The sequence below is a fragment of the Fragaria vesca genome, linkage group LG2 (genome assembly GCF_000184155.1).
Source record: "Fragaria vesca subsp. vesca linkage group LG2, FraVesHawaii_1.0, whole genome shotgun sequence".
NCBI classification, from domain to species: Eukaryota; Viridiplantae; Streptophyta; class Magnoliopsida; order Rosales; family Rosaceae; genus Fragaria; species Fragaria vesca.
The window spans coordinates 17,270,303-17,278,089 of record NC_020492.1 but is presented as its reverse complement, the minus strand read 5'-3'; positions in this window follow the sequence as shown (position 1 = coordinate 17,278,089).

The following is a 7,787-nucleotide window of genomic DNA, read 5'->3' as shown; positions in this document are numbered from 1 at the left end:
AATGTTAAAAGTAAAAAAAAAAATTGCACGCGTGAGTACGGCTTTTTCACACGCGCGATAGGCTAGTATATATTTATGTATAATTTTCTCCTTGGAAAAATTATATATGTGTGTGTGTATATATATATATATATATTGATGAAGGATAAAGTGTAGAGACAAAGATAGCAAGAGAATCATCATCTTATTCATTGATAGGACCTCTTTATATAAAGAATTACAAAGTACCAATATGATAATGATAAGGAATACATAGTCCTATTCCAACTACATATCCTGATGGCACAAGACACAATATGGAATATCCTAGAACAATCCCCCTTGTGCCGCGCGCCGGTATGCCCGTGGAGCTGATATGTCGCCTCATAAAAAACCTCGTCAAGGAACAAACACCCTGTGGAAGAAAAACTAAACCTTGATCGTAGGAGAAAAAGAGTACAACGCACCATTCATATTTGATAGTGACATGTATGTGTTAGACTCCCACTGAAGTTCACACCTCCTCCTAATCTTTATATCAATCAAAGGGCTTTTCCTGATTCTTACTAATCACGGAAATTTCAATAACTTAGCATGTCAATGCTCTTTAACATGTCTTCAAATGTGGTTAACATGTCTTCAAATATGGCATTGGACAAAGATTAACTAGATTATGCCGTATTGTCCTCAAACATGATCTTTTACACTTAGATCTTGAGGAGAAGGCCGCTTGTGAACTCAAAACATAAGTTCGTGCAGCATGACCTTCAGTTACTAGAACAGCCGTAACTTCCTCTAGGAAATATATATGAATGAACCGTAAACGGTTTTGGAAACTAGACTCATTTGGCTTTCCAACTATATATTATACACATTCTGGTTCATCAGGAGCTGTTCACAAAGTCCCGTTATAGTTGACTGTTTTACCAAAATCAGATTCTCGGACAGATTCATCATACTTTACGAAAACGGCCATAATGCACTCAATATGATAAGGGTTGATTTCCTTGGAAAGTAGACATATAGACCTTTCCAATGGGACCAATTTCACCGTTTTCCAGTGAGTGAGATTTCCTGTAGGTCCCATAGAATTTGACCTACGAAACTTGGCAGATTCTGATTTCGCTTTTGATGTGTCTTTCTTATGTAGGATAGAATAAGCATCAACATTTCATACCATTAAGTATTGAAAAAGAAATTACTGCCATTACATTGGCGTTGTGTGGGCGCATAGCGCATAGCTACACTTAGCTTTACAACTTTTCATAGCAAATAAGATGTCAAGTCTTTCGTATTGTGTTGAGTACATTGATGGGTCTTATTGTACTTAGATGGGAACTCCATCTCTTAACACATATTTGTCATCTTTCTTTAGACAAAACAATGGATCTCTCTTTAGAGTAAAGAGTTTGACTAATCATGGAGTATATGTAGGCCTCACTTTCGTTAGAGCGCTTAAGCCGACTGATGGAAAATAATCATCAATACAATCATCGAGTGCCTTATCGAGACCATGTCTTCCCAAGATCTTTTTCATTCTAATTTCGGATGTTGATACATATTGGCATATCTTGATCCATCAAGAGTCCATGTAAATCCGAAATGAACACGCAAATGCATAATTCACCATATCCCTTCCAAATCAAGTAGAGTCCATGTGCGTTTCAATACCTTTAGCAAACGCGTGCTCTTGTGGTCTAGAGCCACTTGATAAATGAAGTCCGTTTAAGACCTTCATGTATATCTCTGATCCCATAGAGATGTTATTATGACCACATTCATAGGCTGCATGTTCAGTTATCCGAAAACTACCAAACTGATAAAGTAGTGGAGTACAATGACATCCATTACGAGAGCATATCTCTTCGTAGTCAACCCAATGCATGTCAGTGAGAGACCTTGCTCCATAAGGTGAGTCTAAGCTCTTGTTCTCACTACGCTATCTAACAAGGGCATAGTTGATACGGTTTAGCTTGCGGTGTCGACATCACCTGCCCAAGGACCTATATCTTTGTTAATATTGGATTACATATTTCCATTTGGCCAATCAACTAATTTGATATCCATCAACAAAGGGTGGTTCGATAGTAGACTCATTATCCCACGTCCTCATGTACACTAGTGTAATACTTGTAAAGATCTCTATATGGATTGGATTTGACATTGAGGCGTCCCCCAATGATAATCACAATTCAGACTTCATGAGACAGATTTGAGTATCACTGCTCAATGGATCAGGTTGTGCCAAGCTCACTTTCTTCCTAGTGCGAGAAAGTATCGAACCTAAAGGCTTCCCTCTTTTTGGGGAGCCACACGGCCTTGTGACACCAATTTTGCCACTATATGGCGTCACCATATCACCATCCATGGTAATGGCATCAAGACCAACTCCTTTTGGTCGCGCCATGTCCTCTTGATAAGACATCAATCCTTGCAGACATATTTGCAACATGTGATCTCGTCAGCATTTGGGATCAAGATGAGACTTAGTGGGGACAAACCATGATAATTCACGTCGTTCTACTTGAACACTTGTGTTCTTATCTCTCCCTAACGGTGGGAATATTGTCTCATCAAAGTGACAATCCACAATTTAGCGGTGAATGAGATTGCCTGACAAGGTTTCTACATAAGCGGATTATAGGTGGAGGTTCATCTCAAATAACCCATCATTGTGCGCAGTGACATTGAGATTTGGCACTTAGAAATAACATATAGCCGAGCTCAAAGATTGGAGATCCGTTTCAATCTTGTTTGAGCTCAAGGATTGCAATTTCGTGTCAATTCTCGTATACAGTACTAGCTATAGTACAAAAATATTAAATGATGGTGGGTCGTAGATGAATAGTAAAGCTGCATGCAAATATTGCATAGCCTCAAGACGCAATAGAAAGATTGGTGCGCATTAATAATGTTTGAGCGACAGGCTTCGGTGAGACCGTATTGTGTGTGAACATAGGGTACAAGACACTTCAACTTATATCCCAATAAACTTGTTTTAAGAATGGGTAGTGAGCCCGTAAAAGCATAAGCAGCATAAGCAGTAGATAATGGTGTAACACGTTACCGGTGTGTTAACATTTTAACCAACACCATAAAGCATAAAAAGGTGTTCGTAAGTTGGTTGTATCTATCTACATAGTTTGATATAAAAATAAAATGTTCACTTTTGTGTCATTTAACGTAGGAGGGTCTCACTCCTAATTTAGCTAAAACAAATAGGCTTTCAAAATGAGCAATGTGCATTGCACGGGGACAATAAGACATCGAGGGAAGGCCGGTGTACCTCAATTGCTTGAGAAATTAACCGGACGGCCTCCGGGAAGTTAGAGCCGTGTTCGGGTGACGTTAATGTCCCTAGGGTGCCGCCATTTACAATCATGGCATCACTATCATGCTTCATGGAGAAGCTAGATCCCAAATGTCTTCGTTTTGAGCGGAAGAATGGATGTCCATGAGAATTTCTCAAAAATTGGACCATTATATCTCTTCCAGGATGACCGAATTAGTCAAACCAAAGCCTATATGAGTCGGTGTCCCAAATATCATGTTTGGCGACAACATGTGATTTGATATTTGAATCATAGTGACATATAGTCCATTAGATTGACTCATAAACTTCTCTAAGATGCAGTTCAGTTCGCATTCATGAGAAGGTATACACAAAAGAATTCTTGTTCATTCTCACTATCTGTTTTCAAATGAAAACTATTAGCGTGAATATCTTTAAAGCTCAACATGGTTCGGTTACCTCTCAATGCATAGAGGGCATCTGTAAAATTGATCATGGTACCATGAGGTATCAAGATTCAAACTAAACCACGTCTCTGAATGACCGGTATGATTCAATAATTGTAGTCACAAAAGATTTAAAAAGCACAAAATCCAGAGATAGTTCCACTATCTACAAAGCACTCAATGTCTCTATGAGACAGGTCTACAAAATAGAGTAGATAGGAGAGTAAATAATTCCACTTGAACTATTTAGAAGGATTGAAAGAAGCTATAAAAAGCTGCAATCCCGAGAGTGCATAAAAATTTCCGCGCAGAATGACCTTTGTGCACTAAAACAACCATAACTTTTTTGTTAAAATAGATATGGATGAACCGTGAAAAGTTATGAAAACTAGACTTGTAGAGCTTTCTCAATGATATAAAAGTCACTGTCTGGTTCATCCAGAGCTGTTCACAATGCTCAAATGAAGTTAGTTGTCTAGAAGGAACAGATTGTTGTTTTTCACAGATTTGGCATATGCAAAGCAATGAAGCTTATAGATGGCGTGTGGGCATAAGCCGAAGCCAAAATGACGTGTATATGATGATCAAAATCAAGTCCTTTCGGTCTTTCCAAGATCGTAAACCCCATGACTAGTTAGCGAAGTTAGCGAAAGCTTCCTGGCATGAACATAAACTAACTCAGAGGACCTAGAGGATTCGATTATGATGATTGCCCGGTTTGATAAGTCTTCAACGTCTTTTGCAAGACGAAAATTAGTTTAATAGCGTAGGGGGATCCAAAATCAAAAGCTTTTGCTAACTCCAAGTTAACATGACCATACATGTCCGTGGAGAGTCGGTAGTGTGAGGCACACTTAAACCATTATCTCCTTAATTTCGGACAATTCAAAGACATCACATTGAGCTTGGATGAGCCTAGTTGAACATTCGATGATGGAAAATCCGCTATAGGGTAGAAGACTTAACCGGAAAACACGTCAGCGATCCTCCTTGAGGATGCGGTACGGTGCCGTGAGTTACCTTCAAAGGAAGGGACCAAAATCGGCACAATATGCCATGTTTCTAAGGACGATGTAAGAATGTATATTTTGTTTGTAAATCAATACGAACCATAAAAGGAGAATAGTTTCACTTCGAAAAAATTTTCAAAATTCACAAGGCATTCATTATTGCTAATGTGAGTACATCGAGGTCTCAAATAGATGAAGGACGTCGATACGACACCTTATTACATGCTTGGAACGAAAATCAATGTCTAGCCGATGACGTCAAAGTCGGGGTAGCTAGAGCAGGATCCGAATCTTTGAAATTCGCAATCATGAGGATGACGTTCTTGTCCTCGTATTGATTTTCCGTACCTTTTTGTATGCATTCACAATTTGAAGGAGAGCTCGACAACTCTTGAATCAGTGATCCGGAGATCCACAACGATTGCATTGTCATGAGCTGACATAAGTAGTTTTGACAAATTGGTGTCGAGACCGGGAATGTCCCCATTAAGGCCAGCGACACCTCCCCCTCTTTTCTAGACATCGGCGCGGCATTTTCTGCCGTTGCCATGACTCATATTGTTGTCCCCACATTAGGGGACAATCCTAAATACGTTTATTGCATTAGCGTATATACAATCCCGTTTGCAATTGTATGATCAAAATCAAGCCTCGTTGGTAATTCCAAACCAACTTGGAGGGCATAGAGAACTTGATGATGATCGAATCCGCTAAAGATTATGGATCAGGATGCCACGGAATATCATCGACAATATGTAGTCAAATAAGGTGGTAAGCAATCCACTTGGCTTAATAACTCAACAAGGTGAGTTAGATGGACGTTTCAAGAAACGCTCAGTACTTTGTGGTCATTACTTTTTACACAGATTGCAATTAAAGACTCTTGTCGATGTGGCGCGTCAAAGACTATAAGCGCATGTGTAACATCCAGAATTTTGAAATTTCTCAAAATTAATTTTTCTTCTGAAGAAAGTAAAGGTCGCCACCAGTTCGTCATATTTTTCGGTGAATTTTTCGGACTTCCAAGCTATTTTTAACAATTTTTTGAAGATTAGGTTCAAATAGGATCGGAATGCCACATGGCGCATTCCGATTGGTTAAGAGTCTGACACGTGGCTACCAGCTGACGCGCTGACGTCACCCATGTGGGCTGATGACGTCAACATCAGCATGAGTCATTGTGGGAATGTGTTGTTGTTTGACATGTGGCAACAAATGGCCCAATCATTTGTTAACACGTGGCAATTTTTTGGGTATAAATAGGAGGGATCAGCCCCTCATTTTCGTAAGTCTCTCTGCCTCTCCTAAATTTTTTCTCTAGGGTTTTTGCGACTAAATTTCGGCGGATCATAACTTTTGATCCGTAACTCCGATTCTGAATCCGCTAAGTGTTACGGGTTCGTCTTGATATCCTCTTCCTATCCTAGAGGTTTGAGCTAGATCCAACAGTGATTCTAGATGGCTCATTTTAGGAGGCTCGGTTTACGATCGGTATTCGTGGTGGGGTTTCGCTTTGCTGAGGTGAGTGGATTTGTGTAATACGTTTCAAATATTCTTATTTGCTATCAAAATAGTCGAAAAACATGATTTTGATCTATTTACGAAATATCTCTCTGTTTTAAAGTGAAGCATATCTATTTACAAAATGTGCGGTGTTTATATATATTTATGTGTTGGATCTATTGTTTGACTAGTCATGGAACATGTGAACTTCTTGATTGGTTATGCCGAAATAAGGATGTGACACACGGAGGTATAGGACATGAAGGTCATTAGGTTCCCGTGGAGATCACTAAATTGAAGGATATCCAATAAGAAGGGATTGTGTGATGTGATGAATTGCGTGAAGTGATGTGTATATGATATACGTATTTTGTAGCGTGTGTAAAATGACATGGTTTTGCGGGCATATTACATTGGTCTACTCACTGAGCGTGTGGCTATGCTCACCCACTCATCTCTAATATTTTTTGCAGAGAAGTACGTAGATTTGATCGAGCCGGGAAATGGTAGCCGACGAGCCTAGAAGATAGTGTTTTTTGTTTTATTCAGCTTTGTAACACTCGTTCACGTCTTGGGTTCGGCGTCCGGTGCTTTAAACCCACCGACGGCGGGACCGGGGTGTGACAACATGAGATGTGAAATCTTGGCATCTAGGCTTGTTAACCTGGGGTTCAAAACATGTGGTTTTATCTTTTCCAATGAAAGGTTCTATAGATACCAAGCGAAGATTCACCTTAGGTATCGAGTACGTCAAAACTCAATGAGCATAATGATATGTTGCTCTAATCTGTTATGAGACTCGATAGAGGCCATAAACAATGCTTTTAATGATTTGTCATTCAAATTGATCACACACAATCCGGAAAAACAGCAAATCAAACACAATTCAGAAAAAGACCTCGGATTGATCAAACACAATCCGGAGAAAGGTCGGGGTTGATCACACACAACCCAGACAAAGAAACAAGAGTGATCAAATACACTCTTGACCCGTGAATAAAATTCCGGGATTTTTACTTGCACGCACAAAATCCCAAGCATAAAATGGAGGTGGAGAAGGGAGGAAATGATTTTATCCTCCCCGAGTTATTGAACTTGGAAAAGATAGGGTTTCAAAACATACCTTTCGAAACTTCAAACACTTAAAGAAATCGAAAATTGTAGTATGAGGAAACCAAAAATAGTTTGCGGGCGGCGGCCAAGGGATTGGCAGCCGGTGATGTCGGACGGCGGCTGGGAAAACAAGCGGCGGTGGCGGCGGTCGAACATAGGAGCCGAAAAATGCTTTTTTAGGGTTTCTTTTTTAGGGTTTCAGAAAACAAATGGTGGACTATTAGTTCTAGGGTTAGAACAAAGTGCAGGATAACATGATGAAGGATAAAGTGTATAGACAAAGATAACAAGAGAATCATCATCTTATTCATTGATATGAGCCCTTTATATAGGGAATTATAAAGTGCCAATATGGTAATGATAATAAATACATAATCTTATTCTAACTACATATCCTGATGGCATAAGGCCAAGACATACACACATATGGAATATCCACACATG